Source organism: Buteo buteo, chromosome 30 (assembly GCF_964188355.1).
Source record: "Buteo buteo chromosome 30, bButBut1.hap1.1, whole genome shotgun sequence".
In the NCBI taxonomy this organism is placed as follows: domain Eukaryota; kingdom Metazoa; phylum Chordata; class Aves; order Accipitriformes; family Accipitridae; genus Buteo; species Buteo buteo.
This window is the reverse complement of record NC_134200.1, coordinates 1,911,649-1,931,863: the sequence shown is the minus strand read 5'-3', so window position 1 is coordinate 1,931,863 and position 20,215 is coordinate 1,911,649. Positions and strand designations below refer to the sequence as shown.

The window sequence follows — 20,215 nt, the reverse complement described above, 5'->3', positions numbered from 1 at the left end:
CCAGCCAAAGTCAACCCACCACACAGTGTCCCACAATATTCTTATATCAAAGCTAGGAAGCTACAGTCTTGATTGGTGGGCAAAGAGGTGAGTAAAAGACTGATTGGATGCATTGGGGTCTCTCTGGGGACTTAACGATGTTATCAGCATCCTGGAGGAGCTGACAGAGTTTGCAGATGACACAAAACTGAGGTGGGGACCAGTGTATACACTGGAGTGCTGCCTTCTGGAGGAACATCAACAGGTTGGCAGAATGGGCCAGCAAGAACCTACTAGATATCAGAGAGGAGGAAGTCCTACCCCTGGGGTGGCCTTACCCTGGACAACAGCCCCGGGTAGGATGCAGCTCAGCAGAAAAGGCCCTGAGGGTTATGGTGGACAACAAGCTGCATGAGACAGCAGTGAGCCCCAGCAGCCAAGAAAGCCAAGAGCAGTCTAGCTGTATGAACAGGAGCATGGCCAGGTGTCCTGGTTTCAGCTGGGATAGAGTTAACTGTCTTCCTAGTAGCTGGTATGGTGCTATGTTTTGAGTTCAGCGTGAGAAGAATGTTGATAACACTGATGTTTTCAGTTGTTGCTTAGTAATGTTTAGTCTAAAGTCAAGGATTTTTCAGATTCTGATGCCCAGCCAACAAGAAGGCTGGAGGGGCACAAGAAGTTGGGAGAGGACACAGCCAGGGCACCTGACCCAAAGTGGCCAATGGGGTATTCTATACCATGTGACATCACATAGAGTATATAAACCGGGGGGATTGGGGGTGGGGGGATCGCTGCTCAGGGACTAACTGGGCGTCGATTGGCGGGTGGTGAGCAATTGCATTGTGCATCACTTGTACATTCAAGTCCTATTATTACTATTGTAATTTTATTAGTGTTACCATTATCATTATTAGTGTCGTCTTTTCTGTTCTATTAAACTGTTCTTATCTCAACCCACGAGTTTTACCTTTTTTTTTCCCTGATTTTCTCCCCCATCCCTTGCGGGGGGGGGGGGGGAGTGAATGGCTGCGTGGTGCTTAGTTGCTGGCTGGGGTTAAGCCAAGACACCAGGAGATGAGGGGGAGGGATTCTCTCCCTCCATTCAGTGCTTACTAGACCACACACAGCATTGCACTGAGTTTGGGACCTCCTGCCTTTCCCAGTACAGTAAAGACATTGATCAACTGGAGCAAGTTCAGTGAAGGGGCAACAATACAGTCAGGTGTGGGGGCTTGTGCAGGGGTTTGGAGAACTGTCCACCTGAGGCAACCCTGTTCAGTATTGAGACGAGAAGGGTTTGGGAAACCTCACACGAGCATTTCAGTACCTATCAGTGGTTAAGAAAACAGAACCACGCTCTTCATCGTGGTGTGTAGTGGGAAAATGAGAGGCAAGGGACAAAAGTTGAAAGAATGTTCAGGCTGGAGATGAGGTCCATGAGGTCATAACCATGAGGTCACTTACGCACTGGAAGAGGTTGCCCTGAGAGGTTGTGCAGTCCCAATCCTTGGAGGTTTTCAAGCCTTCTCTCCCCCTAAATATCGTCTCCAAACATTGAACAAAACACTCTTGCTCATGCAAGAATGAAGCAAAAGCCTATGGCACCAGCAAAAGCTCTGCCTCCCCTAGGCCCTATCTTCCCTATGAGAGAGGTCTTCCACCAACCCTACCCTTCTTCCACCGTCAGCTTTGGCAGCAGCATGTGTCTGGCCTGCCCACTTGCCTTCACCACTGTCACCTTCATCATCAAGGCCTAACACATATCTTGGCAATCCCACCGTAAGCTCGTACCCACCCCACACCTGGAGTGTACCTGGCCGTGGAAGCTGGCAGAGTCCAGGTCTACTCTGCCCAGCGCTGTGCACAGCTTTTCCCTGGGAATGTCCCCAAGGAGCTCTTCATGTGTGTGTCAGCCTGTGGCCTGGCATGGGTGGAATTGGGACACAGGCTGCTGGGGCAGGGCTGAAGTAGCTCAGCTGGGAGAGCATTAGACTGAAGATCTAAAGGTCCCTGGTTCAACCCCGGGCTTCAGCAATTATTTTCTCCTTTAGGTTTTTGCAGAGCCTCTCTGCCTTCTTCCAGCCTGCCCTGACCCTCCTTGCTCCTCCACCTCTTGCCAGAGCACTGCCTGTGCACTGTAGCTGCAGATCAGCAGGTTAGGAGCCTCTTGCACCCCAAGCCCCCAGCCTTCCCCTGGACAGGACTCTCCATTCAGTGCTTCTTTGGCGTGGTCTCCAGCCATTCCTCTTTCCCTGCTCCACAGCAGTTGGCATCTTTCCTTTGCGGGGTCTCTGCAAAGACTCTGTATCTCTCCCCTTTGTAATTCTCAATGGTGCACAGACTGCTCTCTTCTTCACACAACTCCTTCAACTGGACCTCCGTTTCCAGACCAGAGCATACTGCCTGTGGGGGAGGCCACCATCCCCCCAGTCCCAGGGAGAGGCACTTCGTGGAGCTGAGGCCTGAATGGCAGCATCCTCCCTCCAGAGGACCGTCACAGTGAGACCTCTGATGTGCCGAGGAGAGCTGACAAAGCCATGCTAAGGATCATCCTCTGTGGCACATGGGCACCAGTGTTGTTCAGTCACACAGTGTCCTGAGCAGAGTTTCTTTGCCCCCCCTTTGCCCCCCTGCTGCAATGTTGGATGAAACAGGAACATGCTCCTCTCGGGGCATCAGCAGGGAGACAAGCAGCACAGGGGGACCCCTCTGGGGCCCCACATGAACATCCCTCTGCATTGGCTCCTCCCTGCTGCAAGGGCACCAGTCAGCACAGAAATGCCAGTCTAGCATGAAAGGTCACCAGCTGTCACACTGGGACTCCTGAACAGCCCTAGCTCAACCACTGGATGTCATTTTTTTACTCTCCACATTTACCTTCCTCTGCATTTCCTGAGCATCTCATATGCTTCTGTGTTCTCTATCCTCTCAGCACCAGAGCCAGGGCTTATGGCACAAGTGTCTTAACTGTCCCCAGTTTCCATAGCCAAAGATGCTCACCCACCAGAGGACTGTCCAGCCCAGCTGCAGCCCCTCACAGTCATCAGTCCATGCCCAGAGGAAGAAAGACTTGCTCATGAGCTCCAGCAAGCTGCTGGGCTCCCCTCTTGCAACCTCTTGCTGCTACAGAATCCTTCTCGCCCATCAGGAACACAGTGACAACTGTGACCCAGGACATCCCCCTCTGTCTCCAGACTCAGCATCTCCCCAGTTGTCCTGGTTTCAGCTGGGATAGAGTTAACTGTCTTCCTAGTAGCTGGTGCAGTGCTATGTTTTGAGTTCAGTATGTGAAGAATGTTGATAACACTGATGTTTTCGGTTGTTGCTCAGCAGTGTTTAGATTATAGTCAAGGATTTTCAGCTTCTCATGCCCAGCCAGGGCACCTGACCCAAACTGGCCAACGGGGTATTCCATACCATGGGACGCCACATCTAGTATAGGAACTGGGTAGAGGGGGGCGGGGAATCGCTGCTCGGGGACTGGCTGGGTGTCGGTCGGTGGGTGGTGAGCAATTGCCCTGCGCATCATTTGTACATTCCAGTCCTTTTATTACTACTGTTGTCATTTTATTAGTGTTACCATTATCATTATTAGTTTCTTCTTTTCTGTTCTATTAAACTGTTCTTATCTCAACCCAGGAGTTTTACTTCTTTTCCCGATTTTCTCCCCCATCCCACTGGATGGGGGGGAGTGAGTGAGCGGCTGTGTGGTGCTTAGTTGCTGGCTGGGGTTAAACCACAACACCATTCAACCAGTCAGGCCAAGGATTGGCACATACTGGACTATAGTCCCACAGCAACGTGCATGTCCTAGTCCCCTGCAGACCTGCTGCCTCACAGCTGGTGACGTCCCCAGGCGTGTACCTCCAGAGGGGTTTGGCTTTTGTTGTAATTAAGCACAAGTGAGAGGCAGTGAGAGGGAGAGACTGTCTCGCCAAGCACAGTTGCTGTCTTGTCAGCTTTGAGCATGAGTTTGAAAATGCTTGGCAGCAGGGATGGTGCCTGCACAAATATCACGGCTCCAGAAGAGTCCTTCTAGGTCTTTCTTGAGCAAGAATGGGAGAGTCATTGCTGAGGGTGGGCTTTGGGGCCATGTGTGCAAAGCTGAATAGATGAACAGTCCATCCCCTTAACTCCGCTCAACTACTCCAGAAGTTCACGGTGACTGTGGTCTGTTTTGATTGCCCCAAACCCTCTCTGCCAGGCGGGGACTCAGCAGGGAAAATTCTATGGCATTGGGCAACGCAATTGCCCCAGCTTTACCACCATGACAACACCATCCCTGCACATGATCAAACTATTAACCTTTGAGTAGACAGCTGAACACATCACCCACCCTGCCACAGAGACGCCCACCAGGGCTGTCCCAGGGCAGTGTTTTGCTGTCAGGACAGCCCTCAGTGCTGAAGGAGTGGGAAGGTCCCTGAGCCCCAGGGAGATGAAATCTTGCTGTTCACCTCACCTCCAAGGATGCTGGGGGACAGAGGGCTGCAGGGGGAGGCCCAGTGCCTGGAGGAGGGGGTGTAAGATTTCTGCCCTCCTGTCATCTCCACCACGTGCCCTGGGATGCCATAACAGCCTGAGGACACCTCACTCCAGGGAGGGTATTTCCCTCACCCTGTTGCACTGCTTCTGCTGTGGAGTAGGGGACAGATGTGTCACAGAGGGGTGTTTCCCTGGGTAGCAGAGGAGGCTCAGGGGTTTCTCCTCTCCATCAGCCCACCCCAGAGTGGGCCAGAGCATGGGAGAAGAGTGCCAGCAGCAAGAGCCTCCTCCCGTCCCATTGCCCTGCAGAGACGTTGAAGGGGCAGTGCTCTGCAGTGTAGCCCTGTGCCAGGATCAGACCCCAGCAGAGAGGCAGTCCCAACTTCTCCCATCTCAGAAGTGTCCAAGTATTGTTTTCTGCAGAGGGTCCCTGGGCACCCAGGGGACAACAAGACTGTGCTTGTCATAGACACATCACAGGAGGAGACTTTCTCTCTGTTGCAAAATGGAGTGGTTTGGACCACTTAAGGAATCACCTCCAATGGTACTAGCAAAAAAAAAAAGATTTAATAGGAATTTATATAAATGTGTGACCTCACAGAATTCAATGGCAAGGTTCACTTTATTACTTAATACATGGATGAAAAGTACACAGAAAAATTAAGTTAGAATCAAATTAAAATTATGTATACAGAGACTGAAGACACAATAGGGTAAAAGAGAAACTTACAAAGGAAAATCAAGTTATAATTGTTTTCTTGTGATTTGTACAAAGATCAGGAATGTAAAAGGGTAGGGGAGACCCTCCCATTGAGTCACAGGGTTAAGACAAGACCCCCTTGCTTTCTAAACTCCTGTTGGAGTTTAGGTGCCGCTGGATCAACTCCTAGTCTACGACTTGGTTAATGGTTTATATCTAAAGGGATTATGAGTATAATAGCAGCCTGAGATTCCTTCACAGTTTAATAATTTGAAAAGCAATATTTGTAATATACTTGCTATAGAATATTCAGGTTAGTACACACACAGAGGCACAAAGACACTATGAGATATACATAAGCAAGTAAAAGAGGTATACCTGTTAAAAATTCCCCTTGAGTTCAGTGAAAATATTCATGTCAAATACTTCAGCATCTTTCTCAATGGTGAAGGGTTGAGCCTCAAGGAGTGGAGAGTATCAGCCCAAGTCTTGTCAGCTTTCAGCAACAGATCTCTGATCTTCACAAACTGAAGAGATTGTGAGCTCTGAGGGGTGTCCCACTCAGAGGAAGATGCTGGTCACAGCCTGCTGCGGTCCAGGAGAGCTCAAAGGATCTAACTTAGTACCACTGTTTGTAGGTTCGGGAGATGATTGTCTTTAGTCTTCAGCAAATTACTGGGATTTCAGTAGCGCTGGTACCATTTCACATGAGTTATAATTCAGATAATGAAGGCACCAAGGTTGTCAGAGAAATGACTTAAGATTCATACAGGTTTCCCCAAGGCTGCCAGAGGAGGACTAAGACATGTGCCAAGGTTGTCAGGAAATGACTGATTATCCCTACTCCCATCACCAGCCTCTCCCAGGCAACAGGAGTCCTTGGTATGGTCAGTGCAGCTCCCTATCTTAGCCATGCAAGAGTTCCTGGTGTGGTCAACAGACACTTCACTGCCCAACTCATTACACTTATGCTAAGGCCTAGTGAGACTTCCCAAATTCGTAGAGCAGCCCAGAAAGGGGGAAGAAATGCACCACCACACTCTCCCACTGGCAGGTGTCGTGGGGATGTAGCTCAGTGGAAGAGCGCCCGCTTCGCATGTGGGAGGTCCTGGGTTCACTCCCTGGCATCTCCAGGGGTGGTGCTTTTGCCCTGACTGCCCAGCCTCAGGCAGGTGGGGGCTAGAGCTCGGGCACTGCTCCTCTCCAGACTCTGTGGGCCTGCCCTGCCCACCCAGGGCTTGGTGGTGAGGTGGGGAGGGCTGCGTGGGCTGCCTCTGCTGAGCCCCCCCTTGGAGGAGAAGCAGGCAGCAGCTGTGCTGGGCCTGAGCTCAGGTCACTGCCCTGCATCCTAGACCCACACCACCCACCACCCAGGGGCAATGCTTGGCAGCAGAGTGTGCCTATGAGGAGACCTCAGGGAGGGGATAGACAGCAACAGCATGGCAAGGAATCCTTCCTGGCTGCACTGAGATATGTGGTGTGAGGGTGCTGGTCCAGCCCAGGTGTTCTTTGGGACCAGAGCCACACTGCCCTGGTGGCTTTCCAGGGGTAAGGGTCCGAGATTGTCCTGTCTCCAAGTGGAGATCACGTACCTTCCCATGGGGAGCACTCTCTGTGCCAGAAGGTCAGGGTGTCTGAGCTGGAAAAGCATGGGTAGGGCTGTGGGACTCCCAGCTGAGTTTTCCTTCCACCATCGCCACTGGCTTGAGCAGAGCCTTAGCTCAGGGAACCTGGATCTGCTGAGGTCAGGTACAACCCTGCAGAGGTGGGACTGGTGGGGCCGGTGCCCACCTCTTGTTCCTGGAGTGTTTGGTGTCTCCATCCACCCTGTGCTCGTATGATCGCGAAGGCACAGGCCTGTCCACAGCCATGCACAGGCAGTGAGGGCCACGAGATGGTGCCTTGCTCTGCCCAGCATGGGGGCAGCAGCGCTGAGACTTGGGGTCTCACGGTGACCCTCCTCAGATATGTCCTCGAAAGCTGCAGGAACAACCATAGATCTGGGGTACAGTGACAATCTTGCTTTGCTACAGAGAATGGACCCAGCCTGCAGGGCCAGACTGTTCAGGTCCCCAGATGCCATGAAACAGGGTCTTTGTGCTCAGGTGCGCTGCCCCCCTCAAGCACACACTGGCCTGTGGCTCATCTCTCTAAGGAGGAGGAGGAAAATGTCTGCCAGGTGCCAGAGTAAGGGAGAAATATTACACCTGTGGGAGGGCAGAGCTGGCAGCGAGGTGGCACAGGACAGGCACTGGCCTCTTCTCCCCAGTCCCCACTTGGAGCACCTTGAGTCTGCACAACAGTGTCCATACTGTCCATAGCCCCACCATCCTGTGTTCAGAAGATAACACTCCTCCCTTCTTTACTTCATTTTTATACCTTACTTCTCTGAGATGCAGGGCTGGAGCTGGCCCCCATGGGAGTTTTGCAGGGGATGGAGGCTGTGTTTGCAGTGCCCATGTATGTCACCCATCACCGTGGGGTCTCACCCTGGGAACACTGCTCTCCGATGGGGTCTGCCAGCAGGAAGGCTCTAGGGTATAAGGCAGAGGAATCTGTGAGTCTTGGCTTCTCCCAGATCCCCCCAGGGTCACCGCAGGTGTGGAGGAGCTCCCAGCAGGGAATGGGGCAATGCTGAAGTGGGAGAGGGTTTTGGTGACAGCTGCCTCCTCCCCTCTTCTCCTCTAGGGCCAGATCCTGCTGCTTGCAGCGGTACCGAGCTCCAGCAACTCCCCACGGGGAAACCTGCCACAAACAGCCAATGCACCTTCCAGCCCACAGCAGAGGAGCCTTTTGGAGAAGTGCCGGAGGGGTGTGGAGACCCACCAGCAGGACAAGAGACAGCAGATTGGGAGCCAGGAACTGGCCAGGTGTCAAACCCTTCTCCCTGCCTGGCCCCTGCATAAGAGGTTTCTCTGCCCACAGGCGCTGGGGCAGCTGAAAGCCACAGCAGTACCTGTTTTAGGGGAGGGACACAAAATCTCCTCTGCCATGGAACCGTGCACAGTGAGCATCCTCCCAGATGAGCCCTTCTCCAGGCCAGAGCCTACACCATGGCTTTTGGCTGCAGCACACACCTTGTGGGGATCCTTTCTAGCCCTCCAATGGCGCTGAGGGAAAGGTGCCCCCATCACCCCTGCTCCCATCCCTCCTGTACCTGCACGCAAGTACTGCCCTGACCAAATCCAAACTGACATCCCTGGCAAGGCAGCAGGAGGGCAGGGGTGGGGGCTGAGGGAGACCAGGAGGAGGGGGTCCAAGGACTGCTGCGGGGTCTTACAGCCTCTGCTCAGCAAGAAGGCAGCTCAGCGGCTGTGGCTCAGGGTCTGTGAGGGCCCAAGGCAGCAGGAGAAACCCTTGGAGACTGGGGTCCTGCCAGAGCATGAAGAGAGGGAATCCCAGACCCGTGTGTCCCAGAAAGTGGCTCTGCAGCCTGTGCTGGGGCAGTGGGGAGCAGAGCTGCCTCCTAACCATTGTGGGAGGTAATCCATGGGCCACGTTCCCCTCTGGGGCTGGCTGGGGTGTTCAGGGCAGTGCGGCCACCTTAGGGCCCACTTCTGTGGGGCCACAGCCCAGGGCTTACCCTGACACGGCGGCTCTGTCATGGCCTCTGCACTGTGGGACCAGCACGTCCCAGGCCCTGCCTGGGGCAAAGAGCAGCTGGGAAACCCTGCTCCCCTGGTGGGACACCAGGGTGAGGAAATCGGTGCTCCCACTGCGGTGCATCACAGAGCCTATCAGAGAGCCATTTTGACCAGAAACTGCCTGTGGCCAGCAGGATGGAAATGTCTGTGTCAGCAGGATTATTCCCCAGGGACCATGGCGCTCACAGCCCCACTGCCTGACCCCAAGCCTGCTGTCCCTGAGACATGCCCACTTCCCCACCTCCATGACTTTGTTCTCTGCTCCTCCTCATCAGTCTCAGGAAGATGCTCTGACACCTGGGCAGGCAAGCACCAGCTCTGGGTCAAAGCCCCCACAGACTTTTATTAAGAGCAAAGATGATGCACAGCATAAAAATGGGAATAAAAATAGGGGAAACTCCAGATGTTTTCTGCTGCCCGTGGGCCAAGGGGGACTGTTCCCTGGTGCTCATGGCTCTCCCGGCTCTACAGACCTCTCCTCCCTCCTGGCTGCACCCAGCTGCACAGCAGGGATGGGCTCTTCTGGCCTGGGGCTCTGGGACTGTTGTGCACAGAGCTCCTGTGTCACAGCCATTGTGTCCTCACGGGGATATGCCAGAGACACCTCTTCAGCATCATCATTGCCCAGGCTCCCCAGGGAGAGGGGCCACATGTCTCCTTCAGCTCCAGGGACCCCAGCACTTCTCCAGGAGCACAGGCTGGCCCCTGCGAGCAGCAAGGCAGGAGAATGCAGTTCGCCCCATGGAGTCTGTACATCATCTCCCTCCCTGCTCCTCACCACATTCAGCTCCTTCTCCCACCCCCAGTCCCTCCATGGAAAACTCCTGGGACAGGTTACCCCTTCCCAGGAGGCTGGGGTTTCAGGATAGCAGCAACTTGGGTAGCACCAGGAACCAGCAGCGCTAAATTTCCCTCTCACCTCTGGGTGCATCCCTGGGCTTTGCACCATCCTCTGGCTCCCTGGGCATGTTCCAGTCTCCCTGCCCAGGGGCAGCATCCTCCTCTGGATCAGATACCTCCCTGGCATCATCATAGCCTTCTGCTGGGTCACCTCCGGGTGGGACAAGAATATTTGAAAGGAGAGGGGAGCTGGTGACACTGAGAAGATACATCCTGCACAACAGAGGATGGGAAGATGTGCAGGGACATAGGGCTGAGACACTGGTGTTGGCAGCACCACGGGAGACCCCAGTGTCAGCCTCATCTCCAACAGTAACACTCAGTGACACCTCTGTCCATCACATGTCTTCAGGGAGATCAACCCCTTCCTGCCTCTGCTACCTGATGCTGATCCCAGACCATCCTCCTTCTCGTTGACCCCAGGGTAGGGCTGCAGCTGGGTCAGGGACTCCTCTGAATAGGAGCCTGGACACATGCACAGTGGGTGTTATGGAGCAAGCCCCACTGACCTGGCTCATGGTCAGTGCTGCTGGGGAAGGGGCACCCATAGAGCTGGGGCTGCATGGGGAGGAGGGCTGGGAATTCCCCCTGCCTCCCTGGGACAAACCCTGTCTCAAAGGTGCTCGCAGAGCTGCCCTAGGACAGCCCCTTCCCTCACTCCACAGGTTTCACATGGGGTGCAGGGGCAGGAAGAGAGGGGCTGTCCCGCTGCGACAGGCAAAGCTGGTTGGGAGACAGCTCCCCTCCTGAGCCCAGGACCTGGATGGCCTCCCCACAGACCACATGGCCCCAGCACCAGAAGGACCACAGGCTGGAGGGCTTCAGGGAATCAGCCCTGGATTGGGGCCAGGGGAAAGGTTTCTGCAGATGTACCTCCAGGGAGGACACACACACACCTGAGCGACCAAACCTCATCTGCTTCTCCCACACTGGGCTGTAACTGATCTCCTCATACATGGCCTCAAGGAACAGCTCCTGAGCACTTCTGGAGCCGGGGACAGAGGCCTGGCTGGCAGAGGGATAATGGGATCACACTGTGCTTTCCCAGACCTGTTCCTTGGGCCAGCCCAGGACTGGTCTGACAGCCCCACTGCACTGTCCAGACACAGCTGCCACATCCCCAGTGAGGGCAACATCACTGTGGAGATTATCTGGGGCAGTGTCACTCTTGCATCATCCCATCGGAGACAGTGCTCATGCCCCTCTGGCCCCTGGGTCATGCACCCCTTTTTTGACCCTGGAGCAGCTCCCACGTTTCCTCTCCACCTGGAGCTTTCCCCTATCTGCCCCATGGGTCTAGAATAGGGCCCATGTCCTGCTGGGGGGTGGGCAGGGCTGGGCAGAGGGGACAGCCTGGGGACCCAACACCATGGAGAAGAACCCTGCTGCCCTGCACTCCTCCCATCACCTCCCTTGTCCCAGAGCCCCCTCCAGCACTACCCAGAGCACTGCCAGCCTTGGCCGTCTTCCCTCTGCTCACATCTCCCCCAGCCCTGCTCTGACATTTCTCTCCTTGCCCCATCGCTACCTCCCCCCACCTCTGGGCTCTCTCCACCCCTTGCAGCTGGTGCCCCAAGCCAGGCAGTCAATGGGGTGGTGCATGGGACAGGTGGCAGCACACAGTCTCATCCCCCCAGCTCTGCCTGTGCCCCTCACTGACAACCTGCAGCCCTACTAGGAGGTATCTCCCCCTGGGACTGCTGTGGAAAGACCCACCTCTGCGCCCAGCCCTGGCACTTAGCACTTGCCCAGCCAGGAGGGCCAGGAGCAGGCAGAAAAGGGCCCCCAGGATGGTGCAGATGATGATGGGCACTGAGACTCTCCCGCTGCCAGTCAGACGGCCCTGGGGGGAATCTGTGTGGGCAAGAATATGGAAAGGTCAGCACCAGGCCTGGGTCAGGTGGAAAAAGCACCATTCCTGACCCCCATCATGCAAGGCAGCAGGGGGTGGAGGGCCCCAGGGATAAGCGATGGAGAAGCTTCTACCCTGATGAGTAAATTACAACCTTCCCTACCCCCCTCACCACCAGACCAGTGCCTTCTCTCGGGAGTTTCACACCCCAGCAAGGAGCCCCTTCCACCCAGCTGTGGGTCACGGTCTGGCCCTAGGGATACCCAGCCCTGGGGGGAGCACAAGTTACCTGCTTGGGGTGGGGATGCTGCTGTCCTGGGTGTAGCTGTAGAGGAGGAAAAGGAGAGCTGGGCTGAGAGGGTGGGTGTGCAGGTACTGGGGATCCTCCTCCCCAACACACCGTGTGTGTGGATGTCCCTGACATCCCACCCAAATTGCCCCTCATGTAGTGCTAGGAAGAGAGGCTGGGATAGGGCTCAGTGCCTCTGCTCCGGGTGGCAGGCAGGATGGCACAGGCAGCCCAGGGGATAACCCTGGGGCTGCAGGGCCCCACGGGCAATGGCCAGAAGCCATCCAGTTCCACCGAGGCTGCTCCCCACTTGGCACCAGGCTCCTGCACTCCGCAGGAACGTTCTTGCTCTTGGGAGGTCAGGGGCCATGCCAGGACCAAGGGGGCAAAAGGCCTTCCCCAGCTCCCTGCCAATACCCGAGCAAGCGGTCCCAGACCTGCCACTCACCTGAGCAGTTCACGGCAGCGTCCTCCTTGTGCCGGCAAGCACCACCATCCCCAGGCCGGGCCCAGCAGTCCTGCAGAGACAGCTCTGTCCCACGGCACTCCACCTGCTCCAGCCAGATGGGGCCCTTTCCCATCCCAAAAGCAGCCTCATGCAGGGCAGACACCGCAGGGACACAGCCCAGCTGCCTGCACGCCACCTCAGCATCCCGCATGTCCCAGGAGTCGTCGCACACCGTCCCCCAAGAGCCACGGTGCCAGACCTCCACTCTGCCCGAGCACCTGCCCTCACCTCCCACGGCATGAATCTTCTCCCTGTCTGGAGAAGGCAAAGACCTCCCATGGCATGGAGACAGCAGGCAGAGCCCTGCCAGACAAGAAGCATCCACAGAGGAGCAGCTCCCTACCGGTGCAGCTCGTGGTGTTGGGGCATGGGACCAGCAGGATGGAGGGCATTTCTGGGCATCTCCCTGAAGAAGGAAACGCTGTGGTGAAAGGGCTGGTTTGGGAGATTGTGCAGGAGAGCAGGGCTGAGCTCTGCTTGCGCTTCCCTCTGCCATCTTGGTCGCAGCAGCAACTGAACCCCAGTCATTCAGGGGACACACACAGGACTGTGGGGGGACCCCAACTGCTCAGCCCCAAAACATCCCTGGTTAACAGAGCAGCAGTAGCATGTCTATGGAGGGGAGGCTCTTCTGAACCCTGTCGGGTCTCTTCTGAGGCATCACGTGGAGATGCCTCTGCCTCCCCCAAGTGCTGCTGGCAACCTGGGTGGCAACTGCTGCTGGACATGTGTGGCTGTGATGGCTTTTCTGCCACCAGCAGCAGAAGGGACTTACATGGAAAGGAAAAGCCCCTCCAAGCTCTTTCTCTGCATTTGGCTGTGCTCAACAGGGAGCAGGGGCTGGGGTGACACTGAGGTGCCCAGGTGCCTCAGAGTTACCGTTGCAGGTGATGTGGATCTCCTCTTGCAGGTCTTTACATGACTGTGGGTTCCAGGGAGAGGAGGGACACTGCCAGAAGGAGCTGGTTTTCTCCCCACACTGCACGTTATCCAGCCACGTAGGGCCAGACACATTGCCAGAAGGCAGGCGTGTTTCCAGGGATCCTCCATTCCCACAGCCCAGCTCCTTGCATACCAGAGACACCGTGTTGAGAGTCATCGAGTTAGAGCAAATGGTCCCCCATGTCCCATTGTAGAAAACCTGCAGGCGCCCGGAGCATCCATCGCTGTTCTCCAGCCTCAGGGCCACAAACTCTGGGAGGAAAGGCACCAAGGGGGAACAGGCTGGTCTGGGGATGTGGGAGCCAGGACACTTCTGCACCCCCCAGGCCCTCAGCTGGGCAGGGCCAGGACCAGCACGTCCCCCTTGCACCCAAGGGCAGAGAGAAGTCCCTGATGGACAGACACCCCTGCCCTTCCTGCTAACCCTCAGGGATGGCTGATCTCCTAGGGACCCACAGTGGGACTGAGGGTACCCGTGCATGTGTGTCCACAGGATATGCTCAGCCAGGAGCTCAGAGGCAGCCAGGGACAGCCTTGGCCATGCCCGGCTCTCCTTGTGTCCTGGCCTCCCCAGGAACCAGGCTCCCACTACAGCTCCCACCACAGACCTGAGCAGATGACTCCCGCATCCTCTTTGTGCCCACAGTCATGCTGCCCCCAGGGCCTGGCAGGGCAGTCCCAGAGAGAAGCTTCGGCCCCAGAGCAGTTCACGCCATCCAGCCAGATCTGTCTGGAGCCTTCCCCAAACTGATTGGAGCCCACCACCTTCACCGCCCCTTCACAGCCCAGCTGGTGGCAAACGACGGCAGCATCAGACAGGTCCCAGCCATCATCACAGACAGTCCCCCAGATGCCCTGGTAGTAGATCTCCACTCTCCCGGCACAGCGCTCGGCCCCATTCACCAGCCGGACCTTCTGGCTCCCTGTAGTGGGTAGAAAACCCAGTTGCTGTCAGGGGCCAGCTGCCCACCCACACCATCACCTGGGGGGGCATGTGCATTGCCACTCACCCCCACAAATGACTCCCACGTCCTCCACAACCCCTGCCACTGGTGCACTCTTGGGCAGGGAGGTGTTGCAGAGGGCCAGGTTGGCCTCGTGCCCTGAGCACCGGACCCCTCACAGCCCCACAGGGCCAGTCCCTCGCTCAGGCTTTGCGGGGTTGTAGGCTGTCCCTGCCTCTCCGCACCGCAGCTCCCGGCACACCACGCTGGCCTCCTGCACGTCCCACTGGTCATCCAGGACTCTGCCCCATGTCCCATTCTGGAAGATCTCCACTTGTCCATCGCACCGGCTCCCTCCACCCACCAGCCGCAGGGATGCAAAGCCAGCTAAGCCTGGGGAGAGCAGAGATGCCACAGCCATTGGTGGCACCAGGGAGCATGGCATCCTTCGGGGAGCTGGGCGAGGGGGGGATTTTCCGATCATACACAACAAGATAGAGCCTTTTGCTGATGAGAAGTGAGGGCAAAACCCAGGCCCTCTCTGCAGCTCATAGCCAGGTCTGCTGCTGCTGGGGGCATCCAGGCACCTGCTGCCTGGGTGGTGGGATGAGGCTCTGCAGAGCTCTCTGTGGGGATGGGATGCAGTTGTCTGCAGCCAGAGGGATGGAGCACAGCCCTGCAGCCCTGTCCTGGGCTTGTTCCAACAGTAGGAGACAAGCCCAGGTCTGGTGGTGGCGTGGGGGCCGAAGCCACTGCCCTGGGGGCAGATGCCTGCCTCTGTTCAGTCCTCAGCTCTCCCAAACTAAGGCGGTCACTCTGAGCAGGCAAAGCCCTCCAGATGGCTCCTGAGGAAGCCAGGGTTTCTCCAAGGAGAAATTCAGCCTGGCTCTGCTGTGGGACCCCTGCTTTGGGTGGCCATGTCAGACACAAAGGGCAAATGGAGTTAATGTAGCATTTTTCCAGCACTCACCTGAGCAAATGACAGCAACGTTGTTCCCATGGGAGCATGGTGAGACCCCCAGGGTGATCACTGGGCACTGTCCCAGGTGGGTTTCAGTTCCGTCACAGTGGAATGCGTCTCTCCAGACAAGGCCAGTCTCTCTCCCAAAATGCTCTCTTCCAGGAATGGACTCAGCAAACCCACAGTTGAGTTGATGACAGAGAACGTGGGCATTCAAGAGATCCCAGTGAGAGGCACAGAGGGTCCCCCAGGCCTCCAGCACCTGGATCTCTACCCTCCCTGCACATGCTGTGCTGCCGTTCACCAGCCTGAATCCTGTGTATTCTGGGGACAGAGGAGGAGGAGAGAGGGTGGATTGGCGGTCATGTACCCTCAGTAGCTGGCAGAGAGGCTAGAGGGACAGCATGCCTTTCTTCTCCTTCTGCACTATTTTCATGCTTCAGACAATCCCATCATCCCTCCTGTCCTCATCTGGGCCAGCATAGTCCTTGCTCTGTTCCCCAACCCCTGGCACAGCCCTGCTATTCAACACCCCTCCCTGAGTCCTTACATGTGCAGGTGACACTAGCGCTGTTTGCGTGGGTGCAGAGCTGGTCCCTGGAGGACCCTCTGCAGCGGGAGATGAGGTGGGATTCATTCCCTGCACACTGCAGCACTCCATCCCAGATGGGGCTGAATGCTTCTGCAAAGTGAGCTGCCCCAGCGACAGGCAGGGCCACGCCGCACTGCAACTCCCTGCAGACCACATCAGCAGATTTGGGACTAAAATGTGAATCACAGTTTTCCACTGGTCCTCATCATGGATCTCCACACGTCCTGAGCAGTGGCTCTTCCCATCCACCAGCCGGACAAATTCTGGAGAAAAACATAACTGGAAGTTTCCAGAGCAATCTGGCAGATACATGACCACATCCTGCATCATCTCCAAGCAAGCTGTGACCGAACTGCCCATTGCACATCCCAGAGGAAGCTGTTGGGGGACTGTTGGTGACACAGGCACATCCAGACTCCCACGCACCCCATCTTTACACCATCAGAGCACTCAAGGGTATGTGTCTATCGCTGACTCACAGCCCCAGGTACTGCTTAGACAAACCGCTGCCACACAAGGTCTCCTGTGTTGCCTGGCGTGGTTCCCCCAGCACCACAGTAGTATGAGCAGTTTGGATCCAGGAGAACTGGCCCAGATGATAGTGACTGCTGCAGCCTGCTCAGACCCTGCAGAGCTTTGGGCCAGGCAGGACCATCACCCTGATGCAATCAGAAGCACCCCCTGATCTCAGGAGTGTTCCTGGGGTATTGGAAGGTTCATTTTAGGTGGGAGATGTCACAGAGCACAGAAATGTTGGAGCTGTTATCATGCCTGGTGCCTGTCCAGACCCTTCGGATGCCTGCTCGAGGGGGTATGTTTTCAGCCACGGAAAAAGTGCTCTGCCCGGAGGTGTGCACAAGCCAGATGGATGGCTGGACAGAGGGGCAGGAGACTTGTATGTCCCACTGGGCCCATATCAGCTCTCAGAGAACAGCAGGCACAGATGAGGATCAGTAAGTACTGCCAAAGCCCCTGTGTCATGGGGCAGTGTGGGGAGCTGTGGGCAGGCAGGAGGAGTTGGGCAGTGGGTCAGCGCTGCCTGCACGGGGTTGTGTCCCTGTGGGGCTGTCACAGCCCCAGGGATTTCCCAGTGCTAGCCTGTGACTGTGGTGATACAGGAGGAAGCAGCCAAGGTCAAGCAGCTGCCAAGCCCTGAGGCCTCACAGCGCTGGTCCACACAGCCAAGCCCTGGGCACAGGCAGTGAAGGGATTTGTGGCCACCCTGCTCCATTCCCCAGGGCCCAGCACTCATCCTCTCTGAAAAGCCCTTTTTATTCAGTTGAGGTACTCATGACTATGAAGGAAAATGACCCAGGAGGACCAGCCATCACGTGCCATTCCTCCAAGGTGTGGAGTGCCGAGCAAGACCCCCAGGTGTTTCCAGCACAAGGACCTTCAGCATTATTGGCTGTGAACTGGCAGAATGGGTGGAGATTGATGAAGCTCAATGGACACCCCGGGGCAGGGATGGAGTATTCATCTGCAGCCCAAGACACTGACTGAGGGTGACTGAGACACTCTGGCAAGGTCAGTTCATCCTGGGGTAGGCTTTCTCTGGGCCTTCCCCAGGGACGGGGGACATCAACAATGACAGTCCCAGCTTGGCAGTTAGACCAGCATCACTGGGCCCTGCTCTGGTTTCCACTTGTTTCTCCCTCGGGGCACAGCCACGGTCCCTTCCCCCATCCCAGAGCCAAAGGTAGGCAACAGGCTGTCCCCTTACCTGAACACATCACTCCAGCATCGCCAATGTGACCACAGTTCTGTTTACCCCATCCACTGTGTTTGCAGTCAGACAGGGCAGACTCGGTGCCTTTACAGACAACACTATCCACCCAAACAGGGCCAGATCCTCGCCCAAAGTATCCATACTGAGGAGCTCCAACAGCAGACCCACAGCCTAGCTGCTTACAAACCACGGCTGCATCGTTCATGTCCCAGAAGACACTACACATGGTCCCCCACTGGCCCATGTGTTTCACCTCCACTCTCCCAGCACAGCGCCTGCTGCCATTCACCAGCCTCACCTCCGCAGCCCCTTTGAACACCAACATGGAATGGGTCAGGAGAGCACCAAGCCCCAGCACTGTGGGTCTGGGGGAACCCCCTACCTGTGCCAAGTCAACGGTACTGGGGTAGGAGCCCTCTCCCCTCCGGGCTGTCTCTGGGGCAGTGCAGGGATCCCTTCTATCCCAATGGGCTGCGCAAGGCTGGGGGTGCCCCTTTCCAGCCCTGCTAGGTGACTCACCATCCCACTGCACAAGGCATCTCTTCCCACCCCAACGGTCACCTGCCCCCCACCCATACCCACCCACACACTGCCCAGTGCTGCATTGGGCACCCGCTACTCCCCAGCCCGGCAACCCCTGCACAGCCCTGTGTACCCAAGCCTGCAGCTTCCCATGCAAACCACCTGCCCCAGCACCACCCAAACCCACCCACACTCCCAGGGCTTTCTGTGTTCCCAGGGAGCACTGAGATGATTCTGAGGATCCTCCAAGCCATGTCCCTTCCTCGCCCCTGGCGTCAGCCCAATCCCTGCACTAGGCCAGGCCCCCTAGGAAGGATGTCCCTCTATTGTAGATGCCCCAGTCCCCTTCTCTCTGTGGGGTACAAACTGCCCTCATGGAGTCAGGGGTCCCCTGGAACAAGGGGGCAGTGAGCAGCACACAAACCCTCTGGGGTACTGCAGAGGTTGGCAGTGCCCTGGGGATCTCTGGGTGCTGCCATCACCAGCTGTGCCACCACTGGCTCCAGAGGCACAGTGCTGGGGAACAGGGGATCTCAAAAAGCTACCCCGGGGCACGGTGTCTATCAATCTAGCCAGGCACAGGCTGCCCTAAGCACTGGAGCCCTGGAAAAGGACATATTCTCTCCCACCCAGATGGGCACAAGGAAAGGCACAGGGTCCATGGACCAGCACCCAGCACCTTCTGCCCCTCGTCTCAGTAGCACCTGTAAAGAAACCTCGTTCCCAGACAGAACCCAATGACCACACTGGTACCTGCTGGCCCTGGGCTGTGGGACGAGGGAGTCGGCACTTACCCCTGCACAGCTGTACCCAGAGGAGCAGCCACAGCACCTGAGGGGACAAGAGTCCCTGGGTGCCCATCCTGAGCCTCCTGCCCTGCCAGCACATCCCTGCTGCGCCACACTCCCTGCCACGGCTCCTGGGGATTCACAGGGACAATGACGTCGGGAGGGCAATATATCTGTGCAGATGCCAGCCCAGCTACAGGAGGAGCCAATGGAAGCAGCAGCACCTTTTTAGACATTATAGGGAGCAATCTCCCCTCCGACACAGCCCAGCCCTCCAATGAACTTCTCCAGCACCATTCATGACCATCTATGAGAGACGGCTCTGCTACAGGTGTCACGTCACTGGGGTGGGGGGCTGTCACAAGACAGGGCCAGCTGTTGGGGGGGAACAGGTTTTTCACCCCCTGAACCGTGCCGTGTGGACTAGGAGCACTGAGCATCTCCTATTCCAGGCACATCCAAGAGCCCCAGGTGCGAGTGTCCAGCCACCCCTGTGCCATGGGAATCACAGGGCTGAGACTGCACCGGGGGCTGCATCAGGAAGGGAAGGAAACAGCCCCTGCTCCTGCTTCAGACCCCGCTCTGCTGGGAGCAGCAGCTGGGGAAGGGCCTTAGCCCAGGCCAGAGCCCCATCCCAGCAGTGCTGGCTCGCCCGTCCCTCCCTGGAGAACCCCACGGAAGGTCCCTTCCAATGAGCTGGAGCTGGGGCACGTCTCTGTCCTGGCAGCAGACACGCAGCCCAGAGGCTCAGACACATCCCTGACTCTCGGCATGTCACCGAGGGGCCGTTATTCCCCGCGGGTGGCTCGGGAGCTGCAGCCTGCAGGTGCACAAACCACAGCCCACATGGCCTCGCAGAGCTCCCCGCGCTCCGGAGGAAGTCTGTGGTTTCCTCCTGGCGCCGTGCCCAGGCACATCCCTGCGGTGCCCCCGAGCCACCCCTACCCCGACTGCTCCAGCCAGGGCTGCAGGGGCTGCTCCTTCGGCCTCGCAGAGACGGGGCCGGGCGCATCCCGTCCCCTCTGATGCCCTTGTGACAGCACACGGCCGCTCTGCACCGAGCCCCGCAGCCATGGGGTGCCGTCGGTGACGTGAACACTGCCACCCTCCTACGGCCACCACAGTGTGCTCATGCTTTTTACTGACAGTGACCTCACACCCTTCCTACTGCCAGTGCTCTCTGTGTGTGTGTGAGTTACACTGTCACACATCTGTGTGCAGTGTATGGACTTTTGTTAACAATGGCTCTTCCAAAAAGCCATGTTTGGGCATGGTCTGAATATTATTTTGGTGACATCAGAAGCTCCTACCCAAGCTATGTGCCAGCTCCTGGCCTAACAGCTATCCAGGCACCAGTGACATCACAAGCTCATACGTACA

General features: G+C 56.9%; 2 non-coding genes and 2 pseudogenes across 2 annotated transcripts; 2 read left to right on the top strand and 2 right to left on the bottom strand.

Annotated features, from left to right (window-relative positions):
- The first annotated feature begins 1,940 nt into the window (after window positions 1-1,940).
- TRNAF-GAA (transfer RNA phenylalanine (anticodon GAA)) lies at window positions 1,941-2,013 on the top strand. The gene has a single exon. It is a non-coding gene; the product is annotated as a tRNA-Phe (tRNA).
- Window positions 2,014-6,225: 4,212 nt separating this feature from the next.
- Window positions 6,226-6,297, top strand: TRNAA-CGC (transfer RNA alanine (anticodon CGC)). The gene has a single exon. It is a non-coding gene; the product is annotated as a tRNA-Ala (tRNA).
- Window positions 6,298-9,256: 2,959 nt separating this feature from the next.
- LOC142025785 (antigen WC1.1-like) lies at window positions 9,257-16,156 on the bottom strand (annotated as a pseudogene).
- A 1,041-nt stretch (window positions 16,157-17,197) lies between these two features.
- Window positions 17,198-18,423, bottom strand: LOC142025784 (scavenger receptor cysteine-rich domain-containing group B protein-like; annotated as a pseudogene).
- Window positions 18,424-20,215: the final 1,792 nt, after the last annotated feature.